The sequence below is a fragment of the Uranotaenia lowii genome, chromosome 2 (assembly GCF_029784155.1).
Source record: "Uranotaenia lowii strain MFRU-FL chromosome 2, ASM2978415v1, whole genome shotgun sequence".
Classification (NCBI taxonomy): Eukaryota; Metazoa; Arthropoda; class Insecta; order Diptera; family Culicidae; genus Uranotaenia; species Uranotaenia lowii.
Window position 1 is genome coordinate 316544735 of NC_073692.1, and position 17448 is coordinate 316562182.

Consider the following 17448-nt stretch of genomic DNA (forward strand, 5'->3'; position numbering starts at 1 on the left):
TTTAAAGCGAAACGAAGTTCGTACGGGATCAGCTAGTAGATTATAAAGGGTGATACGGTCAAAATTTGGTCAATATCAACTTGACGTATTTCTTTCAATTTTGCATTTAAAAAACCTCAACACCCCTCATTTTGAAGGTGTGTGTGTGTGTGTGTGTGTGTGTGTGTGTGTGTGTGTGTGTGTGTGTGTGTGTGTGTGTGTGTGTGTGTGTGTGTGTGTGTGTGTGTGTGTGTGTGTGTGTGTGTGTGTGTGTGTGTGTGTGTGTGTGTGTGTGTGTGTGTGTGTGTGTGTGTGTAGAATGTTGCTCCTATTTTGATTTTGGAATTCACTCTTTAGTTGTCAAAATGCCGTCCAAGGAAGAAGAGCAGCGTATCAAAATTTTGCTCGCGCATCGCGAAAATCCGAGCTACTCGCACTCAAAGCTGCCAAAATCGCTAAAAGTTGTGAAATCAACCGTTACAAATGTAATTAAAGTGTTTGGGGAACGTTTGTCGACAGCCAGGAACTCTGGATCGGGGGGAAATCGAAAACCGGAAGCCGCTGAGACGACAAAGAGAGCTGCCGGTAGTTTCAAGCGAAACCCTAACCTCTCTCTCCGAGAAGCCGCAACTAAGCTGGTTGTATCGTCTACAACCGTGCATCGAGCCAAAAAAAACGAGCCGAACTATCGACTTACAAGAAGGTAGTGACTCCAAATCCCGATAACAAACAAAATACGACGGCCAAAGCGCGATCCCGGAGGCTGTGCACGACGATGCTGACGAAGTATGACTGCGTTGGAATGGACGACGAAACCTACGTCAAAGCCGACTACAAGCAGCTTCCGGGACAGGAGTTTTATACGGCCAGAGGAAGGGGAAAGGTAGCAGATATTTTCAAGCACATGAAACTGTCAAAGTTCGCGAAGAAATATCTGGTTTGGCAAGCCATCTGTACCTGTGGCTTGAAAAGCAGCATTTTCATAGCTTCCGGGACTGTCGACCAAGAAATTTACGAGAAATGGTGTTTGAATAAACGTCTGCTGCATTTCCTGAAGGAACACGGTTGTTCCGTACTGTTTTCGCCGGATTTGACATCTTGCCATTACGGTAAAAAGGCCATGGAGTGGTACGCCGCCAACAACGTGCAGGTGGTTCCCAAGGACAAGAGCCCTCCCAACACGCCAGAGCTCCGCCCAATTGAGAAATACTGGGCTATTGTCAAGCGGAACCTAAAGAAGACCAAAAAATCTGCTAAGGACGAACAGCAGTTCAAGGCAAACTGGCTTTCTGCGGCGAAGAAGGTGGACAGGGTGGCTGTACAAAATCTGATGGCAGGGGTTAAGCGTAAGGCCCGGCAATTCGGATTTGGAATTGCGGAAGCCTAACTGAATATTTTTCCTGAATTTTATACTAATTAAACTTGAAAATGAAATTTTATTTGATTTTTTAAATAAACGATTTCACCCATTTACACACGTTTTCCCTTGACCAAATTTTTACCGTATCACCCGTTATATATAGATAATAATGTTATCTAATAACTGTGCAACTTTATATGTACACTACACAGGCTGAACGGGAGACCCGCGTCCACTCTCGCTGAGGATCGTAAGTGAACTGACGACAACCGCTCATGACACGACAGCTCAGCCGTCGTGTGTGTGCGTGTAGTGAGGACTTGGAGGGAGATAGCCGATTCGTAAAGGCCTATAAGCCAATAGAGTGTTGCACTCGAATTATCGGCTACACATCTCCCCTCCACACCAAGCAAAAACAAAGTGAAAACAGAATCAACCTAACGTGATGATCTAGGCTTAAGCAAACAATTGTAAACATACAAAACGAGTTTTGGTCATTAAAGCCTGAAGGTAAATTCGAGCCGTTTCAAATAAATTACCAAAAAGAAGCAACGTTTTGGTTCATGTTCAAGCTTTCTGCTAATCGCTTCACTTAGTATCTAAGGCAATAGATTGATTAAAAACGCTCAACGCACCTGCTTCGGTTAACCATCCATGGATAAGACTGCACAGTTTAATTATGGTGGTTTAATCCTTGAGGTCGATATTTCAATGCGCTGTTAGATCGGTACCATCACCTCTAGATAGACAGCCCAGTGTCGGACCCGTAGTGTGATCTCCGCTAATTCAATATTTTCCCATAATTCTCAATTGGATATTCAACCCGAGCTCAAGGCTTTGTTATGATATCTACCAACAATTAATCTCCGAATCATCGCAGCAGATAGCTTAGGGATTCTTTAGGGAGCTTCAGGGATGATTGAACGTCCTGTCCCAATGATTTATAAATTGCGTTTGCCACATGTGCGCTGAAGATTTTTCTTGGTTATACAACCACGATATTTTTTGTATTCATGTCACAACTGATCAATCATAATATTAAATGATTGCATTACTATTTCAATCAGTATTTACTTGGACTATCCAACCATCTCAGTTTGATCTCCTATTTCTACTTGTCAGCCCTCTCGCCTCAACGATTATTCTTTTGCAGATCTTTTGTCTCAACGATTAGTCAACCTCAGACTTTCCATCTTGACTGTCTCCATTAAACTGCAAACTCAACAATAACTGAGCTGCCCTTTTCGTTTTAACTGTTTTCCTCAGGTTGTTACGCTACAACCCAATGAATATAGGAACTTTATGTTTCATAAGGTGAACCTTCAGAACACTCTTCATGTTGGTCCCCCCGATCCAACGTAATTTCGTAAAGTGAACCTTCAGAACACTCTTCATGTTGGTCCTCCCGATCCAACGATATTTCATAAAGTGAACCTTCAGGACACTCTTCATGTTGGTCCTCCCGATCCAATGAAATTTCTTAAAGTGAACCTTCAGAACACTCTTCATGTTGAATCTCCCGATTCAACGATGTTACGTAAAGTGAACCTTCAGAACACTCTTCATGTTGGTCCTCCCGATCCAACGAAATTTCGTAAAGTGAACCTTCAGAACACTCTTCATGTTGGTCCTCCCGATCCAACGATATTTCGTAAAGTGAACCTTCAGAACACTATTCATGTTGAATCTCCCGATTCAACGATATTTCATAAAGTGAACCTTCAGAACACTCTTCATGTTGGTCCTCCCGATCCAACGAAATTTCGTAAAGTGAACCTCCAGAACACTCTTCATGTTGGTCCTCCCGATCCAACGATATTCCCGATTCCCGATTCAACGATGTTTCATAAAGTGAACCTTCAGAACACTCTTCATGTTGGTCCTCCCGATCCAACGATATTCCCGATTCCCGATTCAACGATGTTTCATAAAGTGAACCTTCAGAACACTCTTCATGTTGGTCCTCCCGATCCAACGATATTTCATAAAGTCGTAACTCCCATTGCGACTGAAAACTTAAGTATTTGATTTGAAATCCCATCGCAAATAAACTTTAGTCGGAACTTCCATCGTGACTAGAAACATGAGTCTTTCATTAGAATTCCTATCGCAATCAAACTTCTAATTCGCTCATATATCAGGTTCTTGTAAAAAATCATGTGGAATTACAATAACATTTACCGGTGTGCACATATTTTTAAAATTTATGATTCCAAAGTACAAGTGGTACAAGCTTCAGGATCAATTCTGCAACCTGCGAAAGCTAACGATTGAAAAAGATCAAAATGAAGAACAATGAATTATTATCATAATAATCGAGCCCACTAACAGTGTAGTGTTATTATGTCTAGCTGTGGTTGGCCGGCTCCCACAGACATTTTTTATATTTGCCATTGTATCAACATCAAGAAGGAGCTCGATGAAAGCTTATGAAGGTAAAATCTCGAAGTGAAAAAAAATGCAGTTAAAAATATTGTACATCCCGGCAAAAGTTATTCGTAAAGTAAAACAATGAAACGAAAATCAAAACTTCCACGAAAATTTGCAGGTCTGTTGTGAACCAACAATCATTAAACATCAATTTCAACGTTTTTCCTCTCACCTTTATATGTATGTATCAAGCTTATTATTTGTATGGGTGTGCGCTACCGCGAGTCGTTGAATCGTTTCAATTGATCAACCAATACAACGAAATCATCGCCGCACCACTGCCAGAAAATGTAAGTGTATTTAATTTTACAAATTTTTTTTTTTTGCATGCATAAACCAATTCCGGCCCGCGCTGTTTAGGCAAAAGCAATAAATACGAACGTTAGAGAGAAAATGTTCCCAATTGTTGTTTAAATGAAATTATTAATGCATGCGTGATAGGCCATGCCAGATTTCTCTCTTTTGTAGGATTTTCGCAGTAAAATTGCAGAATTGAGAGAAGAGAATATACAAATCTATACTTGTTTTTCGGCTTTGAAACCAACCCGGTCGAGCAAGCACCGCTTACCAAATCTAAATAAAAACCTTGAATTACCATCTGATGAACATAATATTCAACACAACACAAACATCACGGGCATTTCTCCTGTCGAACAGAATAGTGTACTCAGCTGCCATGAAAATACCATAAAAAGCAGTACCAAAACTATGCTGCTAGGGCTATCCAAACAAAGCTTCTGATTTCTTCCAAATACTTCTTCAAGAAAAAATGAACTTTCCGGTCAATCCAAAGCACCACCAACTGGACTTCTACATTTAAACCACAAAAAACATCACTAGAAAAAACTAGCCTCCCGTTCAGCCGACTTTAAATTTCTCCTGGCAGTATTCGCCATTGTGCAACTTTATATGTACACTACACAGGCTGAACGGGAGACCCGCGTCCACTCTCGCTGAGGATGGGAGTTATTAAGCAAACACTAGCGACACCATGTCCTCCATAGAAAAGTTTCGATTAGTTAGGGAGCTTTTGGAAAGCTTTTGAAAACGGCCATACATTTGTCCTAACTCCGAAACGTCAAAAAATTTACCTGGCAAGGCGGATCGTAAGTGAACTGACGACAACCGCTCATGACACGACAGCTCAGCCGTCGTGTGTGTGCGTGTAGTGAGGACTTGGAGGGAGATTGCCGATTCGTAAAGGCCTATAAGCCAATAGAGTGTTGCACTCGAATTATCGGCTACACAATAACCTTGAACGTACCAAGAATAAACTGTGTTAGCTCTCAGATTTCTTCTCGACACAATGTGCAATAGATTTGTCCGGAAAAGGGAATTCTCTTCATAAGTGGATGTTAATACTCTCGCCCACTCTTTATGTGTTGACAATCTCACTCTTGATTTCAGTGCGATTTATCTCTCCCCGCGCATCTTGGGGGAGCAGACGAAAAAAATAGCACTCTTTTTCACTGGACAAGCCGATATGAGGAGTTTTGCCATCCATGAATATGCCACAATAAATACTTGAAAGTTGTTCGTTTTACCCGACCATGTCAAAAAAGTTTAATCTTGTTTTAAGTTGCTATAAAAACATAAAAAAATGAAGGAAATTTCTAATGCCAACGGTAGAAATGACCTTAGCTGCTCATCTCCACGAAGACTGCGATGAGAAAAGCAATACATATATTGATATCTTTTGCGATTCTACGGTGTAAGTTTTATCTGACTTTCGACCTATATGAATTTGGTAAAGATTGTCCTACCAGCACACGATATTAATCTTCAAATGCGCAGTTTTTCCAAGTACCTACACCGAAATTCATGAAAAACTTCCAGCATTGCTAAAACTTTCTCACGTCCTCAGCTTTCGGCAACAAGATTTATTCCAGCATTACCAAAGCTATGATGCGCCCCGTTACTGGATGCTTATCGAATGTATCTATCTCATTTGCCTTTGATGACAGCTCTGCAAGTAGCAGCAAATTTAGCCATTCACAATTTTGTGTGCTGTTGTTCTTCGGTCCTGATAATGCTGAGCGTTCTTCAGGATTTAGTGATGAAGGTGCACAAGCCATCGACCGTATAACATCAAGCAAACACATCTGGGACCGCCATTGGATGCTCTCTAAGAATGAACGGCTGCAAATCTCAATTTAGCATCAGCATAACAAACCGTTTCTTCGACAGGCGGCAACGAACAGCCAAAAAAGGATCTGCTCCTGCTCCAGGAGTGCGTGGTTTTTCGTTGTTCCTTGCATTAGGGGAAAAGTTCATATAACGCCCCATGTGGCTAATACGCGCCACCCTTGTTTTGAAGAATCTGAAACATTTTAAGCCTGCAAAATATTACCAATTTGTTCTAAATGCTGTGATTGGTCATGGCAAGTATGAATTTTTCCTTAAAATGCTCCTGTGTCGTGATAATTTCACAATTTAGGTTTTTCTTCATTTCGATCTAAATTTTAAAACACTTTCAATAAGGTGTCACCAAGCAGAAAAAATCGAATAAGACAATATTTTCTGACACATCGAAAGAGGAGAATCTAAACTATAATTTAATGCAAAAAAATCAAACCGAACTCGCTAAGGTATGCTTTTTATGGGTATGTTCTATCACGACCCATGCGCTCGCTATAACGCGCCAATCGTAGTAGGCTGAAAATAGCATTAATTTTTCAAAAAGGCAAATTTTCATTTAAAATAAACAAAAAGTCTAAAACCTTATTTTGAGCGTTAAATCAGCCCAAAAAACCTACTTTTATATTTTTTTTTAAATTTTGATTAGTCCTTTTTGATTTTCTTTTCAGTCAAAGTGTCTGTAAGTATTGGTGTGTTTTCGGTCTTCGGCTGCTTTCGGGTGTGTTCGGCTGCTAGGCGCGTATTGAATACACAGCGGCGCGTATTTGCAACACAGTTTTGTTCTGTGGCTTTGAATAAGGTTTCTAAAAATCAAGTTTTTGAAGCAACTATAGCAATTTGAGTAGTAAAAAATCATAGGCATTTGTAGAAAACAATTTTCTTCAACGATTGCACCCACTTTTAACACAATTTTTACGTGGAATACATAGAAAATCATCGATTCGCTTAGGTGGCGCATAATAGGGCATGTTCCCCTATAAGTTACAACACAGTCAACCGCATGATGGATGGATATTGGCAAAGTTGGAAGAATTTGTGTGGTAAGGAGATGTGATCTACAAACACACACACACGCATACACTCAAACACATCTTCGTGGGGTTTGTGATGGCAAGATGTGCACTTACCATCATAGAATAGACACCCCCAAAGGGTTGCTGGAACATAGTTACGAAAGAAATCTTCTAACATGAGTTTCTTCATCATTGCACTATGGCGTTGTTTAGCTTTGAACAAAGGTTTGCAAAATATGCGTAATATCTTGAGGTTTGGCGATGAAGAAAATGCAACAAAGCGGGTACATTGATGAATACACAAACTAACCAAGTAAAATTCAATAAAGCAAACATACAACTTAGTTTATTTGCTGCATATTTTTTTGTATTTTTATTGGTAAGAACTTATTTAACTGAGGAATACATAAAAAAGTTTGTATTGGTGAAGAAAATTCAGCTTACAGCATCAGCACCATTCGATTTGTTATTGAGCAAACTTTAAAAAAAACTTTAAAAAAAACATTAAAAAAAACTTCCAAATATGAGTCTAATTAGGCCGGAACAAATTTCAAATCCTTCTTTTGTCACCCGGAGTAGGATCATCACGAGGGTGGGGTGGGGGGACAATAAAAAATAATGCAAAAAAAAAACAAATAAATTGGAATAAATTGCATGAAAGCTTGTATGCAACAAAATTTCATACTATATCATTGCACAAAACCTATAAATCAAGTAATTTTTAGTACAATAATTCAATGAAATCAAGAATACAAAAGGTGAAAAAACATTCATCTTCCAAAATTTGTATGGTGGTCTTGCAATCTTTCGGATATTTGAAATTTATGTCGAAATTTACATAAAATACTTCAAACTTAATTTATTTCCCCCTTCGGGTTTTTTGGAAATTTCGAAAGGGGGGGGGGGGGGGGGTGGGGGTGACAAAAGAAGAATTTGATATTTGTTCCAGCCTTATGGAAAAAAGAAGGAAGGATGGAATAACACGAACATCGAGATGGTGATCATATGCGGAAAACACAACTCCCTTACTTTAGAGAAATGGTCCGAAAATCGCTCAAGAAAAGCAATCAGGATTAGTTTCAAGTTAGAAAATGTCTTCTTTGATTACTGAGATACGCACGTGGTTTTCGTTAAGGGTGCACGTTTTTCAAAACTTATCGCTAAGATACAGAAAAATCAACCGATCGGCATCGTAGGCTCCGTTTGCTGTTCATAACGTAGTCAATCAAAGGTGATCTTGTTAATACTTGTTAATACATTCTGAGCGTCTCTCACTGAATGATTCACAAACATTAAGCCGAGCATCATTTTTTTGTAATTCGTTTATTTGAAACGGCTCATACCTTGAGGCTTTAAGGAGCCAAACTCGTTTTGTTTTTTTTTTACAATTGTTTGCTTAGGTCTAGATCACTTTTTTAACACTTTTTGAAGAGAATAGGAAATAGATAGGGAAATATGAAAATAAAAAGAACTATAGACGGAGATCAATAGCTTTTAGGAAAAGATATATTTCGAACATGTAGTCCAAGTCCATCACAGCTAACACATCCCTCACTGGAACGTCGGGTGGTTTTCCTCGGGCCCGAAGGGAATCTATGAAGTTCGTTCTAGCGACAAGGTGGTCCTCACACGACCAAACAATATGCTCGATGTCATGGTAACCTAGGCCGCAACCGCATAAATTGCTGCCAGCAATATTTATACGATAGAGTACCGCATTCAAGGAATAATGATTGGACATGAGACGGGAAAATAAACGAATAAAATCCCGACTCAAGTCCAATCTACTAAACCAGGGTTTAAGGCTTACCTTTGGGATAATCGAGTGGAGCCACCGACCCAACTCATCATCGTCCCATCTGCGCTGCCAGTTGACAAGAGAGTTTCTCCGAGCCAAGAAGTAGAATTCGTTGAAAACGATTTCACGCTGATAAATGTTGCCGTCCATCGCACCCACCTTTGCGAGGGAATCTGCCCTCTCATTGCCTACTATTGAGCAATGTGAGGGGACCCAGACAAAGGTGATGGTAAAGCAACGTCTTGATAAAGTAGTCAACGTATCGCGTATCTTCTCGAGGAAGTACGGCGTGTATTTTCCTGGTCTTATTGAACGGATTGCTTCAACGGAGCTGAGACTGTCAGTTATAATATAAAAGTGTTCAACAGATCTTGTGGCGATACTATCCAGAGCGCAATGAATAGCAGCTAACTCTGCGATGTACACAGAACATGGTGACTGAAGACTGTAAGAGGCGCTGAAGATTTCGTTGAACACTCCAAATCCCGTTGATTCTTCGATGAGAGACCCGTCGGTAAAGTACATTTTGTCAGCATCGACGTGTCTATATTTAGCTTCAAAAATTCTTGGAATCAGAAGTGGACGATGCGAGTCTGGGATTCCACGAATTTCCTGCTGCATAGACAAATCAAACTGGACAGAAGAATGATCGTAGTCTGGGCTACTAACACGAGTTGGAGAATACGAAGAAGGGTTTACCTGCATTGACATGAGGACATGGTATATAGACATAAATCTAGTTTGAAGATTTTGCTCAAGTAACCTTTCGAAATTCACAATCACCAATGGGTTCATGACCTCACACCTGATGAGGAACCGCAGAGACAGTAAATTGAATCGATCTTTCAATGGGAGTATTCCTGCCAAAACTTCTAGACTCATGTTATGCGTTGAGGGCATACAACCCAAAGCAATGCGGAGACAACGATATTGGATACGCTCGAGTTTGATGAGGTGAGTTTTGGCAGCTCACTGGAAACAGAAACTACCATATTCCATAACAGAGAGAATCGTTGTTCGATACAATTTTAAAAGATCTTCTGGATGGGCTCCCCACCAGGTGCCAGTGATTGATCGGAGAAAATTGATTCTTTGTTGGCATTTTCCTTTCAGATATTCAATGTGAGCTCTCCAGGTACACTTGGAGTCAAACCAAACCCCAAGATACTTAAAACACCTCGATTGAGTGATCGTTCTGCCTAGGAGTTGAAGCTTAGGTTGAGCAGGTCTATGTTTCTTAGAGAAAACAACCATCTCCGTTTTCTTAGGGGAAAACTCAATCCCAAGCCCCAAAGCCCAGGAAGACAATCTGTCTAAAGTATCTTGTAAAGGTCTGTGCAGATGAGACTCAGTAGATCCTGTGACAGACGCCACGCCGTCATCTGCAAGTTGTCTTAGAGTGCAGCCTTCAGAGAGACAGCTGTCGATGTCACTTACGTAAAAGTTGTACAAAAGTGGACTCAAACATGAACCCTGCGGGAGGCCCATGTAAGAGGTTCTTCTAATTGCAATATCTCCGTGAGCAAAGCTCAGATGTTTCTCACATAGCAAGCTGTATAAGATGTTGTTCAAAAGAGGAGGCAGACCCCGGGAGTGCAACTTGTCTGACAAAATCTCTATTGAGACTGCATCAAAAGCTCCTTTTATGTCCAGAAACACTGAAGCCATTTGCTCACGTTTTGCGTACGCCATTTGTATCTCTGAAGACAGCAAAGCAAGACAATCGTTTGTCCCTTTGCCCCTTCGAAACCCAAATTGAGTATCTGAAAGGAGACCATTTCTTTCCACCCATTTGTCCAAGCGAAACAAGATCATTTTCTCCATCAACTTGCGTATACAAGACAACATCGCTATTGGACGGTACGAATTCGGATCAGACGCTGGTTTACCGGGCTTTTGAATAGCAATAACTCTCACTTGTCTCCACTCTTGGGGAACAATGTTATGCTCCAAAAATTGATTAAACAAATTTAACAAGCGGAATTTAGCGGCATCCGGAAGGTTTTTCAACAAGTTAAATTTGATTTTATCGATTCCCGGAGCTGAATTGTTGCAAGAGAGGAGGGCAAGTGAGAATTCGACCATGGAAAAGCTGGAATCCAGACCACACCTATCTGGAGGTACATTCCGAATAATTTTTTGCACAGGTGTAGAATCTGGACAGACTTTCCGTGCGAAGTTGAATATCCATCTATGTGAATATTCCTCGCTTTCATTCGTAGATGATCGATCACGCATGCTTCGTACCACTCTCCACAAGGTACTCAAGGATGTTTCCCGTGATAAACCACCCACAAAATTCCTCCAATACGCCTTTTTCTTCCCCTTGATCAAGTTTTTGAACTGATTTTCAAGGGAAACATATTCTTCAAAAAGGACGAGGGTTCCATGTTTTCTAAAATCTTTGATTGCTTTCGATTTGTCCTTATAAAGCTTAGAACACTGCTGATCCCACCATGGATTAGGGGGCCTTCTAGGAACAGATGAATCTGGGATGGGTTTTGTTTGAGCACAAAGTGCACTTTCATGTATCAAACGAGAAAAAAAGTGGTACTCCTCTAAGGGAGGTAAGACATGCATAGAATCGATAGCTGTTATTATTTCGTCCGAGTACTTTTTCCAGTCGATGTGTCTTGTAAGGTCATATGTCATATTTATTGTGTTTGAAGAGCTGACCCCATTGGTGATAGTTATTTCGATAGGCAAGTGATCACTACCATTAGGATCATGGACCACCTTCCACTGGCAATCAAATGATAGTGAATTTGAGCAGAGCGAGAGGTCAATTGCACTTTGCCTTGCAGGTGGTTTAGGTACTCGTGTTTTTTCACCCGTGTTCAAAACCGTTAAATTGAAACGGTCGCAAATGTCATAGATAAGAGTAGAACGACTATCGTCAATTTGTTCTCCCCAAACAGTTCCATGTGAATTGAAATCACCCAGGATCAACCTTGGCTCAGGGAGCACTGAGCACAGGTTCTCTAGGTGACTTCGATCCACTGCAACTCTCTGAGGCCAGTACAAACTGACAACACATATGTCCTTACCTCTTATAGTTGTATGACAAGCAACAGCTTCAATTCCGCCTGATGAAGGAAGGTGAATTCTGTAAAAGGAGTGGCGCTTATTGATCCCCAAAAGCACCCCTCCATAAGAATCGTCACGATCCAGACGGATGATATTAAAATCGTGGAAAGAGATGTTAGATTGAGAAGAAAGCCAAGTTTCAGACAAAGCAAAAATATCGCATTTAGTTTTATGAAGTAAATAATTCAGTGAATCCACTTTTGGAATAAGACTACGACAATTCCACTGTAGAACAGTGATGTCTCCGACCTCTCGGCTTAAATTAGCCATCGAGAGAGACAAACACTGAAAGGAGGGGCCAAGTTTGCATCAACTGCATTAAAAATGTCTTTACTACAGGAAGCATTGCATAAACAATGCCTTTGATGGTTTCCGATATGTTAAAACACGAGAAAATTCCGTTTAAAATGTCAGAAAGCTTAAAAAGCCCAGATGATGTAGTTGGTTCTGACAAACTCGCGTTATGGGTTTGGTTTTGCGAAGTTCCCGCAGTTGTTGGTTTATTCTGTATTGGTACATTTCCGCGAAAGCCTGGAGGAACTTGTTTTTCTTTTTCTGCATCGGAAGATTTTTTTTCAACCCTGATTGGAGAGGAAACCGCAGGAATTTTTGTTGGTATTCTAGGGGAAGGCGCCTTTGTTCGCTTCCGAGAGGCTCCTGCAGAGAAAACTGGTTGGATTTCATCTGCAGTGTCTGTGTCCTCATCAACTGACAGCACAGAAAAAATGTTACAAGATTGGGTCGGCGGAGAGGCGCTCTTCAATATGGCGGCATAAGAACGTTTGGAACGTTCTTTTAAAGAGCGCCTCTGTTTATCCCAGGTGCCTTTAAATGCCTCGCAAGAGGAGATATCATGGGGTGAGCCCCCGCAATAGACACATTTCTGTTCTATTGCTGAGCACGCTCCTTCCCCATGATTCTCCCCACAACGTGGGCATCGCTGCTTATTGCAGCAATGTGAAGCAGTGTGCCCCAACTTGATGCAGTTCTTGCACTGCATGGGACGAGGCACATAAAGGCGTACTGGAAGCCTTAAAATTCCGTCAATCAAGACGTAGTTAGGGAGGGCAGTTCCAGCGAAGGTCACACGAATCGAGTCTGAAGGAGTATACTTTTTAACTCCATCAACGTCGGTGGCAGTTCTGAGTTGGCGACAATCCAAGATATCGACCGAAGTCGAATCAAGGCTCTTGAACTTGCCAACGCCGTGAGACTTAACGTATTCAGCCTCCAGACTCGATTCGGTGATCACGCCCTCGATTTCCACGTCTCGAGACGGAATATAGAGCTGATACTCTAAGTTGAAAAAATTGCTCGCAAGAATCCCGTTTGCAGCCTTCCGGTCGGCCACAACAACGCGCAATTTGTTCGGTCTTACCTTGCTAACACTGGTAACGGAGGGCCACCTAGCCAGATCTTTAGTGATCTGCACTAAGTTAAGTTTTTTTCCGTTAGTTTTGGGCCGGATAAAAACCACCCAAGGCCCAGAGGAGGTTGAGCTTTTTGGATAAACCCGGAGTCGGGTTGTTTTTTCCGCAGCTGCAGATGGAGGAGCAATATCAACTGCCGGAGAAGGATGAGCATTCGAAGGACCAGCTACAGCTGAATCCTCAAGATGCTCCTCATCTTCGTTGATGATTTTCTTACCATCTACATCTGGCGGGTCCGACCCCCCGCCTTCGCTCATATTTCATGAAAATAAAAGCGAAGCTCAATTTGATCGAAATATATATATAATAGAGAAAAAAAAGAATAAGAAATAGGGAAAAGTAAGAAAAAGTATAACAAACTTTATTTTTGTTTTGATTGGCTCCTTCAGTGGTGATCCCAACCACGTGGTCCTTCCTCAAAGATGGCTGCCACGTCAAGTCTCGGCTCGAGCGAGAACGACCAGATTGATGATGATGAGTCAAACAATGGCGGCGGCCCTCGTGGTGAACAATTGAGGGCAGTCAGCTAGCCAGAAAAACTTTTTTTGTTCACCAGCACGATAATAGCACCCCTTTGGTGAGCTGGGGCCTGCCTTTGGCAGAAAAACGAATAGCGCGGCACAAAACACCGTATTAACCGTCCGAACGGAACGAAACACCCGGATATATTGGACGAAATCTCGAAACGCGACTGTTCACTACAAGCGATACGAGACGAATCCAAAAACCGAGCATCATTGTCCACCATGTTTGTTATAGATTGACAAACATCAATGTTTCAAAACGAAAAATTAAAGAAATGCCTGGACCGTACTTCATTGCGGTTAGCTAGTAATGATTGGTAACTTCTAGGTAAAGCTTACGTACTCAAAATAATTTACAAATTATTTTTACGGGATTTTTCACGTAAGCTAACATTGTTATGGGGGTTTCCGCCCGAAGAGGGATTCAGTTTCACGGGAATAAAGGATTCAGACGTGTTCACTATAATGGTCACTTTATTACTACTACTATTTACAAATGATCAGATATTTATAGCTATGGATTGTGAGTGTGTGAGTGTACGCGAGAACGCTATTGGTTGTTTGCCGGTGCTATCGTTTGTTGTTGCTATTGTTGGTTTGCCGGCTATTGTCTGCTGGCGTCAATTGCGTGGCTGTTGTTGTTGTTATTACTGCATGCGTGAGTTTGGTTCGAGAAGGTTCTCGACTGGACTGACTGATGGAATGTTCGGGAACTAGTTTGTAGTGTTAGTGTTGATTGGCTGATGATGCTGAATGACTGTGAATGATGATGGATTGGTAATGATGATGATGGAATGATGATGTGAGGGTAAGATGGTTTACGTCGCCACATTGTGTATTAGTCAATAATTTTATTTTTAATCTGTTAATTTTAATTTAGTAGTAAAACTTTATTCTAAATTTTTCTTTTGTAAAGCGTTAGTTAAATAGATTCTAGTTTAATTTTTGTTGTTTTTGTTAAATAAAATGGATCTCTTAAAAGGAAATCTTTTTCCACTGAGATTCATGTCTAAATTTAATTTATAGTATCGTACAATTTCCCCGCATAATGAAAATATTTGTTAAGTTCTCAGCATGAGTAAATTTTGCTCGCGTTAAGTTTTGTTGATAATTGTTTTTTGCTGTCAGGCATGCTGAGAACAGAAAGCGTCCATTACCAGGGGGCTCAAACGAGCCTCTTGGTGTGGGGGAGTGTGGTGGGCCGCTTTGCAAAATTTGGTTGCATCATATCGATTCTACGTGAATCTTGTAGTAACCAAAATGTTTCAAGTGCGCCCTCGCAGTAACTACTTTACTTCTACATAATTGCCTCATGAATGCCACCCTCTTCGATTGGAGGGATACAAATGGGGAAAGCGGGCCTTCCATACAATTTAATACATTAATCGATAACGAATTATGCAAATGAATCCAAATTTCACATAGGAAGGTATGAGGCTACGAGTCAAGTTTCTACGATGTTTGAGACCCAACTACCCTTCCACTGGAGGGATACGAAGGGGGAAGGGGTCTCCTTTTTATGCATTCCTCGAAAAATAATCGAACAAAAAAAACAAATTTATCATTAAAGTATAATCAAGTACGAGTAATGTTTTTTTATGTTTCGAGACCCCTCTCTCACACCAATGAATGGGAAGAGGGGAAAGAGGAGGAAGGTCATCATAAAAAAAAATTAATTTATTTGGTCCTTAAGATTTTAACACCTGAATGTCATTCATCTCTCAGGTTCTCATACAATATTTTTGGATCACCCGAGAACTTATTATTCAAACAAAATAGCAGAGGGTATTTGAGTAAGAAATTTTTTTATGATTTTTTCAGGCTACTTCCTCTTTACACTGATTCGAAACAAAAGTGGAATGAGAGCTCCCATACATTTTTTTAAATAATTCGAGTGCTAATCTAGCATATAGTAACAAATTGAGAAGAGTATTTAAATGCCGAAAATATTCCTAAGATGACTTGGTTCCCCTCGCTGGATAGGAAAGAGAAGATAGGTTTCATACGTTAGTTTTGATGAATTCAAGAGCTCATCAAATAAATTTAACCAAATTTTACAGGGGAGAGTATAAGGGTACGAGAAATGATTCTGTGGTGTTCAAAAAAACCCTTTTCACCTTCCAGTGGGGGATAAGAAAGGGGAAAAGGAGATTCACACAACTTTCTTGTATAACCTTAGAACTCATCAAAATAATGGAACCAAATTTGAAAGAAAAAGTAGTCGAGTACGAAAAATGTTTGAATTTTTTAGGAGAGATTCCATACAGTTCAGAGCCGAGAATGGGGAGGTATTATCGCATAATTTTTAAAGCTTTTCAAGTGAAATAAACCATATTTTACATGAGAGGTTTTTTTAAGACTCAAAACTTCTCCTTCTTCCAGAGGAGAAACGGGAAGAAGGAAAGAATGTATAACTCGAAAACATATCAAGCAACTGGAGCCATAGATATGAAATGTGATATTATTTTGATACGATAAATTACGTTATGTTGGTGGAGTTCGTGGAACCTCACCACATTGCAGGGGAAAAAGAAAAATAAGAACGAGTTCATTTCAAATTTAAAACCAAAAACCAAACCAAACCAAAAATTTTATGTGAAAGCTCTCATTGTAAAGATATCGAAAATTAAATTACAACGATATTATGTACACACAATTAACTGATTTTAAGAAGGTGTAGCAAAGCACACTGGGTCAGCTAGTAAGATCAAATTAAAAAGTTAAACGTTAGGGGAGAATGAGGATACTTGATCCCTGGGGATACTTGATTCCCTAGCTATATCTCGAAACTGGAATGTCTTACAAAGTTCAAATGTTCTAGAAAAATGTGCCAAAATGAGCAAAATAACAATGCTTGTAGTTTAAATTTTTTTAACAAAATAATTGTTTGAGTAATTGAACTTTGTTTGAAAAATTTCACAAAATGTAAATTGAAGATCTTTTTTCATAACTTTAAAATGTTCCTTACATGGGAAAATTATGAAAAAAATATTTGTTCCAATGTATCAATCGTTCGAGCGTAAAATAAACTTCATAATGCCATACTTTCAAAGCAATGGAAAACTCTCAACTTTTTTCAGAAAAAGTTTTCTAAAATGTTGATTATGGGTACAATTGATCCCCTAGAGTTGGGTACTATTGATCCCCCTTCCAAATGTCATATTCTTCTTCTGAATTGATCGTTATGATTGCTGATTACGAAATTACTAATATTTATCCAAAAACTAATATTTATCAAACAAATGTCTGAAGAAAAGACCAAAAATAATTAATTTTCTCTTAATTATAAAAAAATAGCGCCTTTAAGTATGCAATGTTATTAGCGTTGAGACATAGTTATAGAGTTTTCTTCTTATGTCTGCTATAAATTGTGAAATGAGAACAAACATGACCAAAATAGTCAATTAACATTCTATCTTGGGGTCTTGTTTGATTTTTATACAAGGATTAGGGCTTCCTGAATAAAAGATCAAGTCTCCTTTAATAGGGGATCAAGTCTCCCCTAACTTCAGAAAAATCGCAATTTTTTTACTCCCACGAAAATGCTTCTAGTTCATCAACGGGTTCAAGTATCGTTCTAATTTTTGAAGCATAGAAACTTGAAGTTACAAGCTGTCAGAAAATGTCAAAGGCGGCGAGTTGCTAAATTTTTCCAAAAAGATATGGTGAAAATAAGAAAAGGGGATCA

At 39.9% G+C, this 17448-nt stretch overlaps 1 protein-coding gene across 1 annotated transcript in view; it reads right to left on the reverse strand.

Annotated features, from left to right (window-relative positions):
* Positions 1-17448, reverse strand: part of LOC129745344 (folylpolyglutamate synthase, mitochondrial) — a 105259-nt gene that overhangs the window by 43816 nt on the left and 43995 nt on the right. The gene's annotated exons all lie outside the window — the stretch shown is intronic.